We start from the raw sequence: 13,495 nt of genomic DNA on the forward strand, positions 1-13,495 counted from the left end.
AATTAACCCCACTAAACACAGAGCTCAAGGAAAAGTTTGCTATTGCTGTATATTCTATAAGCTCTAAAAGGATCTGAACAGGGTTCTACACAGTCACATAATCCTTGTGCACGAATCACAGAGAACACAACGAAAAGGTATGATGCTGCTCAGGGCATTGAAACTGCATATGTAGTTCACAGAGAACTCTGCCAATAAGTACCAAGCACAGTTGGAACTTTTCAAGCTTCATTCCATATACATGAGTATGTGTATATATAACTGCCCAGAGTCCCTCCTTTGGGGGGAGATGGGCGGCGCTAAAAATTTAATAAATAAATAACATCAATATACAGCAAAGATATTTGGAGCATATAAAACCCTGTTTACAATACAGTCTCAGTAAATCAGTACTGGGTTCAGTATCTACCTAATACTGGAATCATACAGATGTAAGTCTCATTCAGATCCAATTCCACAGTACTCTGGACATAAGAAAAAGAGGTTATGGGAGAAAGGGAAAAATCATTCAGGATAGAACAACAGAAAACAAGTAGCCAAATAAGTCAATGTAAAGAACAGCCTAGTTTACCCGTTCAGATTTTAATCGTATTCAAATAGTATCTGTGTGTGTGTGTGTGTGTGTGCACATGTGCCAACCAGTAGCTGATGCCAAATGCTTCTCTGTCTTTCCATCTGGTGGCAGCCTAATTATTAGTTATATTTTCATATGTGATTTGTTCAAGTTACCCACATTTTTGTCTACAAGGAAGAAAGTCCTGATATTATTTTCTGCGAATACATTTAATTTGAAGAGCTATTATTTGCATTATAGTACTCAGTGATTTGCGTTTAAAAAGCCATTCAGCTGGTGACAGTTAGTCACTATGTCAGTTATATGGTTCCATTCAATTGTACAAAGCACAACAAAGCTTTATTATTTAATGACTTTAAAATATTACATTGCCAAATGAAATCTAAACATCTCTAGGTCTTAGCCATAAGGATTATGACAGATAAATTGGTCTGTTCCTTGTATTGAAAAATTAATATAATACCTGCCTTATGTTACACTCTAAGGCACAGATTCTCAAACTCTGAAACACTGCAAACCCCAAATGACAAATGAATCCCTGTGGTACTTACTAAACAAAGCCAGTGTTTTATTGGCTATGCAAGAAATATATACACACACACACGCATCAGTAATCAAATTTCAATCTATATCCCAATCCGAAATGACAGGAACATGCCACCTCATAAAACAAAACCCTAAGCATTCCTTCACTAGGAAGGATAAACCCACCCAATTCCACACAGCTGAAATCTGTTTCCCATCTCATCTTCCAGCAGCTCTCTCACTGTCCACTCCATACTCACTATGGATCAATATTTGCTCTCCACAGCATCAACCACAGAAAATGTTGACCTTGATACTTACCCATCCAGGAGCAAAATGCAACAGGGATCCAGGTCCAGGTAGACACATCATGTGAACCCTGGGCTGGATCCCTTCACGATCATGCCAGAGCATTGCTAAACTGTGGTCTTGATCCTCTCGGAAAAGCACCTATCCAGGCAGAGCAGGAGTGACTTCGGGCAGTAAACTTGTTCTCCCTGTTCGAGCCCCACCAAATTTGCCATCCCCCTCAAATTTGCTCATAATTCCCAGGGTGATGTGATCCAGTCAGAGCAGGGGTTCATCTTCCAATGTATTCATCCATATTTTATTAAATATTGCAAATATAGCTTGCAGAATAGCAGTCTTTCAATAAACTGTACTCTGCATGATTATGATTTACCAATAACGTTCAGAAGACAGTTGCACTGGTCACTGTGCTAGCGTATTGTATAATTACAAGAATCTGTGAGAGCTAGTTCTGGGAAGGTCAAAAGCAAACAGTCTAAGATCAGAATAATCCATTACAATAACAAGGCAGGAGCGGCAACCATTTCTTCCATCCCGAAGTGTAAGGCCACCAGACCATTGCACAGTATGGATGGGAGAAAAAGGCAGGAAAAATGGATCTTGCTTCAACGATAAGTGGAGCTAGGATTTTACCTTTCACTCTTATTTATTGTAATTAGTATTACATATTAATTGTACTGTTATCTTTGGGGGTAGTTATTGTTTGGAGATATTTTAAAATTTGTTTTGTATTTAGTTGTAAATTTTCTTTGGGTTTCTCTTTTCTTTTTTGTACTTTATAGCAGTAAAAATTAGAAACATAAATCCTAAAAGTTGTTAACAGCAACTATGATTAGTTAAAACAAGTCATTTTAGAAACAATAGTTTGAACTAAAGATTAATCAGTTTGTCCAGGTTAATATGGTAACATGGTATGATATCTAACAGTCTAAAACTGAAGCTATTGAATGTCCATTCATAAACACATCAGAGGAAGAGAAAAATGCTGAAAAATGAAAGCCTAGGATTCACTGAGGCATATTCCCATGATCCTCAAGCATGGCTGTGCACAATATGTTAAATTTTATGCATAAAGAAGGCCTGTATGATTAATCTACAGGACTCTGGTCAATATTGGCTAGATATACGGTACTTAAATTCCAAACTGTAATCCTGAAAGATATACATATTCAGGATACTGTGCTTCGCTTTATTCCAACCGAACAGATTATTTGCCTAAGAATGACACAAAAACCATTATCTAATTAGCAAGAAAGAATGCTGGCTTTCCCTTTCCCCCTCTTAAATGCATATCTAATTGAGGAACCTCTTGAAATTATACTGATATTTTCAAGGGGAACACTTTTTAACCCTCAAAAATAGATTATCACAGGAATTAGCCATTAAAAGCTTTATGCTCTAAGCATATTCTGGATATATATATTTATTCTGGAGCCAGTTAGGCAACATCTACATAATTTCCTTTCACTGTGCCCAAGCTGCAAGCAAATCTTTACTGTTTTGCAGCCCTCTTTGTTTTAATGTGAAGTATTGGTATTATTTTCCTCTAAGTTAGCCATTTGATATATTTTTTAAAAGGTTCTATTTCCTCCCTCCCTCCACACTCTATGTGCTTATCATTAAGAACTAAAAGAAGAACAGAGATTTCACAGTCTCAAAGCACTGCTTTTATTGCCTCAAGGGTCTGAAAATGAAAATGGACTTCTGGTGGGGAACTTGCGGTCTGGAGCACGGGCTCTGCAGGCAGAACTGACAATGCGGCAATTTTTGGGGGGCTCAGGCAGGTTTTTCCTGAAGCCCAGGAGCATCTTTCTGGAGAAAGGAAAACACTTGGAATCACCCCATCTGTCCTTTGGGCAGCGGCTTGCAGCCAGAGGATTGCAAACAGCATTCGCACTCATCTGGTAGGAGCTAGCTGGGAGGCTGTGGTGTCACCATTTCCAAGCTGCACTGCAGCCTTAAAGGGACATTAAGACTGGCCACCCCATTTCTAAATCACCCAAATTATTTTTCTTTTAAGTATGCGTACCCTAAGAGAGGCTTTCTACAGCAAGGAGAAACCAGTTCTCTTGGTGCTTGTCGTTATTTTTGTGATTAATTTTTTTTAAAAAATTATTTTTAAGTTTTGGACTTTGCTTTCCATCCAAGTACTAAGGAGGGTTGAGACTACATAATTGTCTCCCTGTTACTATTTTTGTACTAAATTTAAAGATATTAGCATTTTCCTACATGTTGAATCTGCTGTTTTGAACTTTGCTACTTCCCCTGTGGAACTGCCTGTTATCTTGCTCTCACTTGTGTAAATACATTCCGGAATTTTTCTATTATCTTCCACTTTTGCTGGTTAAGTACCTAGGGGGTGCCATAATCTACTGCATGGGACATGGAGGATTTCAATCAGACTTTTTCTGACTTTCATCGAAATTTTAAACAGATGCTTTCTGATTCCTGCCAAGCTTTTATGAAAGGCATTTAGGATATTGTGGAAAACATGAGGTCCACAATGTGTCATCTGGTTGGGGACATCATGGATGAAATTGAAGAATTTAACAGCGATAGAAATGTTTCTTCTAACGGTGAGATCGGGGCTTCTGTTGAAATGCTGGATGAAGACTGGACAGTTGAGTTGAAGAAATATAAGGCAGAGATCGAGTTGCAAGCCACAAGTGAAATTGACTTTTTGATGGAACACTATGGAAAAGAAGGCGTTATTATGTATGGGAGGTTTTCTGAAGAGAAGTTGAGAGTTTTTCAGGGGGAAGTTGTGTTGTTTGATTTCTTTATGAAAAAAGCTCTGTGTGCATTGTGGGGATATGTAAATGCTTTGGTTTAATTTGAAGTGGGATAAAAGTTTAAGAATATTTATCTGGATTATTTTTAGGGTCTGGTTGATTTCATTTATCTTTAACAATTTGGATTAAAATTATTAAGGTATAAAAAAAGAAATAATAATAAATTTTTGGTTTGGGATTTAATATGATTAAGATTATTATAATTGTTGTATTATTAATTACAATAGCAGACAATTTATATGTTTTTTTTAGTTTGATCTTTATTATAGTAGACAGGAATGTATAGATTACTAGTAGGAAGGAAATAATTAAATAAATGTTATCCTGGGGGTGGGGAAGTTGATTGGGATATACATAAATACATATTTCTTCTTTTAATATAAGGGGAGGGAGCAATTGTATTTAGTGATTTTTATATTGTGCGGTGGCGCTGCGGGTTAAACCGCTGAGCTGTCGATTGGAAGGTCGGCGGTTCGAAACCGCGCGGCGGGGTGAGCTCCCGTTGCTCGTCCCAGCTCCTGCTCACCAAGCAGTTCGAAAACATGCAAATGTGAGTAGATGAATTGGTACCGCTTCAGCGGGAAGGTAACGGCGTTCCGAGTCGTCATGCTGGCCACATGACCCGGAAGTGTCCCTAGGGACAACACCGGCTCCAAGGCTTAGAAACGGAGATGAGCACCGCCCCCTAGAGTCGGATTCGACTGGACTTTACGCCAAGGGAAACCTTTACCTTTATATTGTGCCAATGGAATGATTTATAGAAATAATGTGACTTTGGTTTAATATGGAGTAAGGGATTGATTGTGGAAGATTGTTGTATATCCTTGCTGTTAAAAGTTGCAAGTCACCTCTTTTTGTAATTTTGAAAATTTTTCTCTTGTGTTTCTACACTTCCTTAGTTTTTTTTTTTCTTTGTAGTTTTTGTTTTTTTCTGTAGCTTTTACCTTTGTCTGAAATCTAATAAAATTCTTATTTTAAAAAAAAGGTCTGAAAATGAAAACATCAAACTGTTGTGTTCCTGGAAAAAAACTATCTATAAAAGTGAACACAGTACATCTGTTACTCAAACCAGTTCAATAATCTAACAGGAGAAAAATAATTGCAACATATATTGTTCCTCTTTTGTTTCAGATGCCATGCAGAAAAGCAATAAAATCAGCATTGCCTACCTAGAATCTAAAATATGTAGCAAGCTGTACTTTTTATTTAGGAATTATGTATGGCTGTCTAGGAACTGATCAAGGAACTCTGAACTAATTTCTATATAGAAAGTTAAATGAGAGTAGAAAATCTAAATTTGATTCCATTAGTCCTTTCCTGCAAGGCAGACTATGCCAACGGCTTTGTGAATTCATGAGAATTGATCTAACAAACAGCATACCAAATAGTGGCATAAAAGGTGAAACATATGGAATCTTTAAGGGATCTAAAACTCTAATTTTACAATTAGATCACACTAGTTTGGAAGATAATTTTGGTATACTTGCAGTAACATAATTTCTTCCCAAGAGATGGAAAAAATGTGAAACACTTAGTGACAGCTGTGAAGAAATGTGGGAGAGTGAGGAAAGAGACTTCATTTTATAATTTAGGTTGGTGGCTATGGAATCAGAACACTTTTTTCCCCCTAAGTAGACATAAAATCTCAATCTTAATGTATGCCAATGACATGCCTCTTATTTCCTTCACTAAGATTAGCCTTAGAAGACTGTTAATCAGACAGGCTTACTACTGTGAAAGGTGAAGATTGAGCATAAATCATGCCAAAACAATGGTAGTAAGTGGTCAATTAATGCCCATCACATAGAACAATGTTTTTCCTTTAAATACTTAGCTATCTTTTTTAGGACCAACCATCAACAGTAAAGGAACAAGCAGTCAAGAAATATGCCACAGACTAGCACTTGGTAGGGACGTGGTGGCACTGCGGGTTAAACCGCTGAGCTGCTGAGCTTGCCAATCGGAAGGTCGGCGGTTCAAATCCGCGTAATGGGGTGAGCTCCCGTTGCTAGTCCCAGCTCCTGCCAACCTAGCAGTTCGAAAACATGCGAATGTGAGTAGATTAATAGGTACCGCTTCAGCAGGCAGGTAATGGCGTTCCGTGTAGTCATGCCGGCCACATGACCACGAAAGTGTCTAAGGACAAATGCTGGCTCTTCGGCTTTGAAACGGAGATGAGCACCGCCCCCTAGAGTCAGACACCACTGGACTTAATGTCAAGGGAAACCTTTACCTTTACCTTAGCACTTGGTAGAGCAGCCATGAAGGCCTTGAAAAAGATATTCAAATGCCGTGATGTGTATGTACCTACAAAGATCAGAATCATGCAAGCTGTGGCATTCCCTGTGACCCTCTATGGAAGCAAAAGTTGGACTTCAAAAAAGCAGGATAGGAAGAACGTTGACACCTTTGAATTTTGGTGTTAGAGAAGACTTCCCAGTATTCTGTGGACAGCCAAGAAAACAAACTGATGGATCATTGAACAAATCAGCCCAGAGTTCTCACTTGAGGCACAAATGACCAGGCTCAAATTATCCTATCTTGGACACATTAGGCAAAGACCCTGAAAGGCTCTAATGCGGGGAAAGGTAGAAGGAAAGAGAAGAGGATGACTATTATATAGAAATGAGAATTGGATATGTCATGAGAAGCATAAATATTAAATACTGCATGAATGTGTTTCTTAAGAAGAGGATGTGGTAAAACATAAAAATAAATGTTGCATTTGCAAAATGCAAAAGCAAACGGTCAATTACAATGATGAATAAAATGTGAATGAACTTCTGAATTATTTATATCAAACTTGGAAACTTATGGAACATAGGGACTAGCAGCAAAAAACATTACTGTTGAATATTGGAAAGATAGTACAACCCCAGGTTTACAATTTTCAGCCAGCATATGTGTTACATTGTAGGTAACATGTTTTTATTCTTTTCCCTTCTTCCTCTGTTTGTTATTTTTTTCTTTTTTTCCCAAAAACTTTATTAAATTTCAACAAGAGATAAAATATAAAGAAACAGAAAAAAAATTGAGAAGAAAAGGTCAGGAGAGCAAAATTAAGAGTGCAGAAAAAAAAAAAAGAAAAGGAAAGGGAAAGAGAAAAGAACAGAAAAAAAAATAGCTTCCAAATTTCTTTGTACAGATACAAATATACATTAAGCTATTATTCTAAAATGAACAATAGTACACAACATTTCTGTAATCTTTTTTCTCTTTTCTTCTTGTCTTTTTTCCTTTAGTACAGTTATTATTTAGTTGTAGCATACATGATTTGGCACGATTGATGTGCTAAACCACCACTTTACATTTTTTCATGAAGAAATTTGTTTGCAAAATGTTTCACTTCCTTAGAGTGGCCTTTTCAAACAAACAATTCCCACCAGGACCACTTGTACTGGGACTTCACACATGTATGTTCCCTTTTGCAAATATCAGTATTTCCAACGATTAATGTAGAACAAGCTGCTATATTTGTAGTTCTGCCCACACTTACATTACTTCCCACCAATTGTATGCTCTCCCAATGGAATGAGTTATTTTTAAGAACTAAATTGATGTCACCATCATCTGCATCAGTTTCATAAACAATCTGCACAATTATTTGTTTTCCTTTTTGTGGAAAGTAAAAGCTGTTTCTCAGAGCTTCTAGCTTCAAAAAGACAAGTTGGAAGATGAGTGGCTTATACAGGGCAGCTGTAGAATCTCCTTAGGAAATTCTGAAATGCCAGTCAGATTAAAACTAAGGTACACATTACATGGCTCTCCTATGTGGAGCAGATGAGTAATCAATACGCCTGCAGACATCTCTCTTGCAAACTGATTGGTTTTAGCTTTTAATATCTTATAGTTTGTCTCCATTTTTAATGAACATTTAAAAAGGAAATTGACATGCTGGCAAGTAAAGCACAAGCCTCCAAAATGATCCTTATTTCTCATCATGTTGTTAGATTCCAGTTGGCCCAGGAGGGGGCACTCTTTAAGGGATTAGGGTGCACAACTCAGGTTTTCAGCCCTCTGAGGTCCACAAAGGCCATCTACAGTAGATCACCATTAGGGGAATGGCTGCCCCTGTTTGTATATTTGTGGCTTTTGTTGGGGAATGGAGTGGGAGCAAGCAGCCTCTCAGAGGCAAACCAATCCAATTTTCAACCTTAAAACTTTCCCAAATGGCCCTTTTTGCCCCTTTTTGCTATTTTTTGGCATTATGTGTTGGTTCTAAGGTAGAAATGGGAGGAAAGGAATTCTGAGAAACAAGTACCCCCATTGTAATCCTTAAAACCACCCCACACAAAATAGGCTGAAATCACACAATCAACATTTCAGTCATTCTCCTGGTACGAAGTAAGGTCTACAAGCAGCCCATGGCTGTTCACCTCTGACATGACCCCTGGGGTGTTCCTAATTTTTTTTTTAAAAGGTGGCTGGATGCAGAGCTGTATGTTGTTTGCAAAGATGGCAATGAAGGGATAGGGAGAGTGACTGGGAGAAATATTGCCCATGGCTTAACAAGATGTGTGCACCAGGACTATTTCAGTACTGCTCTGACTGGCACTGCTTCTCTAGGATGTTAAGTGGAGGCATTTCACATTTTCCTCTAACTGAAGAGAACACCAATCAACCTGGAATTTTCAGCATGCAACATATATGCTGTTCCATAGATATGAACTCCTTTTCCCATTCCTTCTTCATATTTAATAATAAATTTCTAGAAGTGGCTTAACTCTAGGGAATATTGCAATCACAACCATTAGCTGACTAAGTCTGTGACACCAATTTCACATTTATGAAGATATGGTATAATGAAATTCTTCCAGTTAGTTTTTAAACTATCAGGCAGTAAGCATTAATCTGAAAAAGTACAATGCACTAATGAGACTTCTTCAATATCATTAACAAAAATCTTACCAAGCTTATAGAAACATAACTCTCTCCTGAGGTAACCCTCTAAATTAAGAAATATATTTGTAACCATCATTTCCACAAAGAAAAGTAAATAAACATCTCTCCATGAGAAGCAATCATTAGGCCAATGGTGTACACCAACTCCTATCAGAAGTGACAACACAAGAAGAATTTACATGATCATTGCCAAGAATTCTTTAAATAATATTGCATTAAAGCCAGTCACTGGATGATGAGTTGTACCACACTGGTTTGGCAAGTTTTGTTTCAGTAATAACTTTTTAATTCAATTAATATGATCTTGTGTGTGGTTCAGATCCTGTCAAAGATATCTCAGTTGCACAATTTACCTGAAAGACTCTTTTCAAACTTGTAAAGAATGGTGCAAGGCATTTCTCTAACAAGAATACACATGCAAGCAATTGTCATCATCAACATCATGCCTAAACAAATACATTTCTAAACAGGACATCTAAAGGAGAAAAGTAATCTGGCTCGACACACCTGTTCCCAAAAAGCAATCTGCCCAAGGATCATCCTACAAATCTGCATAATCTGTGCATAAAAATTCCACATGAAAAGCTACCAAGGCAAGAATCCCTTATCTCTGGAGATGAACATTTATACTGATATATACATTCCATTTCTAATTTTTTTAATGCTTACCTTCCTAAACATTCCTGGAAACTGAAGTTTTAAACAAAGCACAGGTTAATTTATAGATTCATGAGCAAAACGAGCAATATACAGAGGCACTACACAGCGTGCAACTTGGTTCATACTACAGTAAGTGCAAAACATTCCTTGCTTTGCTAGACAGATTGATTAGAGCATTAAAGCAAACACATGTCAATCCCTTTCTATAGGCGATCCATATTTAAATAAGTACAGAGTGAATTCCTTTTCTGACTATGAATTCAGTATATCCTGAAAATGTACACAATCTCTTCAGCAACAAGTTAGTGCAAAAGGAAAGTTATCAAGCTACCTTCTTGCCTTTCTTAGTTATTCCAAGAGTATAATAAAAAAAAGTGAATCAGACACAGCATAATAAAAAAAGTGAATCAAGAAAGAGATGTCTGTCTATTGTAACTATCCATCCTCTACTGTCCTGATGAGGCCATATCATAATGGAACCCAGATCTGCATTTCTAAACAACAGCACTTTCTGTCTGCACAGCCTGCCTGAATATTAATAGTTTTGTAACACAACAACCCATATGCTTGCTTCAGTCCAGAAAAATTTTTCCTAATCAGCTTCCTGCTTGAAGAATAACGTCCTGGATACGATATAAACAATGTACCAGATCATGAGACATTCACATAGCAGAGCTGCTCAGGACAGACCTTGGCTGCTTGCAGAACTGTGGTGTATTTGCAATGCCATTTGTTTTCTCCAGCTGCAATATCTCCCAACATAAAAAAGCTGCAACTTCTCCAAATGCAGAAAAGAACAACTAGTCCCTTGAAGTGGCTGTTCTCCTTCTGGCTCTTCTCCCTCAACCACTTGGCGAGAGTTCAGAGCAAGGGAGGAGTGGCCATGTCAAGCAGGGTGTGCTGCTGCTCCCATGTAATGCTAAAAGAATAGAAAGGATTGACTCTTACCTTAGTCATCCTGCTTTCTGATTCAGAGCACCTGTAGGAGGAGGGACCTTTTTGCAGGTTGCAACATAAACACTGAGAAAGCCAAAATTATTGATCTTAGTGTTATTTGGCTTAGGCAATAATAAAGGGCTTTGTGAAAGATAAATCGATCGGGCAATATTGAAAGTAAGGCACCTGAGACCAGATTGGTCCATTACAGTAACAGTACACAACTGTCAACCTCACTTGCCACTCAAAAATGGGAATCTCTCAGCCCATTACACCACACAAACAAGAGAAAGATTTCAAGGCTTGCATCTTAAACTCTGTGCTTGCTGGATTTCTTCATTAACAGCTTTTCTTGCAATAAAATTAGCTTATCAAGAGCTGTGTCCTTGAATCACTGCCTGTAAGGCTTGTAATCCTAGCATTGGTTTGGGGAAAGCCTGACAGCCAGATACTAGTTACCATTCCCAGCTACTTCTGTTGTGTTCAGAAGTCATTATGGCTGCTTGGCACCCCAGCTTTGTGTGCATAATATGCCCCTGCGCATGCTATCTATATCACATCCAAGTCACATCTCATCATCATTCTACTCACTACATTTCACACGTTCATATTAACTTCCACACAGAAAATGATGGTGAGTTTTCAATTCACCTGACTATATTCCAATTGTATCTAAGCAAAGACCAAATTCATAGACAGTTCCAGATAATTAATTCCAATCATATTTCATTTATTAGTAATGGATGAGATACACTTGTAAACACAACTGAGGTTGTAGAACTCGTTAATGAACTTGTTGCAGGAAAGAGCTATTATTGGGTCATCTAATTCCATCTTCAGACTTCAGTAAAGAAATATATAGGCAGATGATCTCATCCAGTTTGTTGATGTTCTTAAAAGCTAAAGGGTAGAAGTGATATATAGTAATATCTTGTCAAAATGTACATGTATGGCATAACAATAGCTGGGGATAGGACAAAAGGGCAAGGTAGAAAGATAGATGTAAGCACTTCTTGCTTTCTATGCAAGCTCAGGATTATGGTTCAGATGTTTGGCTGCTAGTGTTCCTCTGTAATTTTTCATGTACCGGTCATTCACCAAGGCCAACTGCTAATCTTTTTTTTTGGGGGGGGGTGGATGGAGGGAGTACTTTTCCCACTTTAATCCTTTATTATAGAAAAACCTTTAATTGTGTTGATCATGTCAAGCTGTGGAATGTGCTTAAAAAAATAGGAATCCCAGAACATACCATTGCACTTGTTAAGCAAAACCTATACAAAGGTCCGGAAGCCACAGAATGGACAGAACATGGCAAATCAGACTGGCTCCAGCTTAGCAAAGGAGGGAGACAAGGCTGAATATTCTCCCCTTATTTCTTCAACCTATATGCTAAATATATATATTGAGGGAAGTTGGATTAGAAGATTAGCACAATTTTAAAATTGGAGCAAGAAACATCAATAACCTGCGCTGTGCAAATAATACTACTTTGATAGCTATAAACATAAAGAATCTGCAAGCTCAAGTAATAAAGGTCAAGGAGCACAGTGAAAAACAGGTCTAAAATTAAATATAAGAAGACTAAACTAATGACTACAGATACAATAACCAGCCTTAGAAGTGATAGTAAAGATACTGAAGTGGTAGATACCGTCTGACTTTTAGGATCAATTTTCAACAGTAAATGAACCAGCAGTCAAGAAAATATGCCGCAAGCTAGCACATGGTAGAGTAGCCATAAAGTCCCTGAAAGAGATATTCAGATGCTGTCATGCATCCATATCTAGAGTTCAGAATCATGCAGACAGTGGTTTTTCCTGTGACACTCTATGGAAGTGAAAGCTGGACTTTGAAGAAACAGGATAGAAAAAAGTATTGACACTTTTAAAATTTGGTTTTGGAGAGAATTCCTGAGAATACCATGAATAGCCAAGAAAACAAACCAATGGATCATCAACACAAATCAACCCAGAGTTCTCACTTGAGACACAAATGACCAGACTCTAATTATCCTACTTTGGACACATTATGCAAAACCCACCTCTCTGGAAAAAGCTCTAATGCTGGGGAAAGTGGAAGGAAAGAGGAGATGATGACCAGCAGCAAGGTGGATGGACTCACAGTGGCAATGGGTGTACTACTGGAGGACCTGAAGGACCAGGTTAGGGACTGATCATCATTAAGAAAATTTAACTATTTGGTCACTAAAAATAGACAGCAATTTGATGGCACATAATCAATCAATCAATCAATCAATCAATCCATCAGTCAATCAATCTCCACTAGACAAGAGCACTCAATCTTGCACAATAAAAAAAAGCCCTGAGCAAAGTGCAGCCATAGGGCAGGGCAAACATATGCTTTGTAAGCAGAAGATCCCAGGTTCAATTCGTAACATTTCCAAGCAGAGCTAGAAAAAATTTCCTGCCTGATGTCTTGGAAAGCTACTGCCAGTGCATTGATAATATTATGCTAGATGGGCTCCAGTTTCGCTTACTATAAGACAGTTTTCTATGTTTCAATTTTCATTTCCCAACCATCAATGCCATTCATAGTATTTTAGGATAAACCGTTTAAACTAGTGCTTCACTTCTTAAATCAGAAGTGCCAAAACCTGTCTAAAAATTAATGCTTTGGACCTGGAACAACTTTTGCTTAATATAAGTTACATGCATGTTTTTTATTATTATTACACAGCTGCAACATAAAAGCATTTGCTACAGACTCAAAACTACTTTCATTTCTGTCTCCATAGCAACAACTGAGCACCAAAACTTTTTAATAGAGATTTAGTACT

At 37.7% G+C, this 13,495-nt stretch overlaps 1 protein-coding gene across 1 annotated transcript in view; it reads right to left on the reverse strand.

The window, feature by feature from the left end:
• Positions 1-13,495, reverse strand: part of ABLIM1 (actin binding LIM protein 1) — a 222,432-nt gene that overhangs the window by 169,978 nt on the left and 38,959 nt on the right. The gene's annotated exons all lie outside the window — the stretch shown is intronic.

The sequence above is a fragment of the Candoia aspera genome, chromosome 6, assembly GCF_035149785.1.
Source record: "Candoia aspera isolate rCanAsp1 chromosome 6, rCanAsp1.hap2, whole genome shotgun sequence".
Classification (NCBI taxonomy): Eukaryota; Metazoa; Chordata; class Lepidosauria; order Squamata; family Boidae; genus Candoia; species Candoia aspera.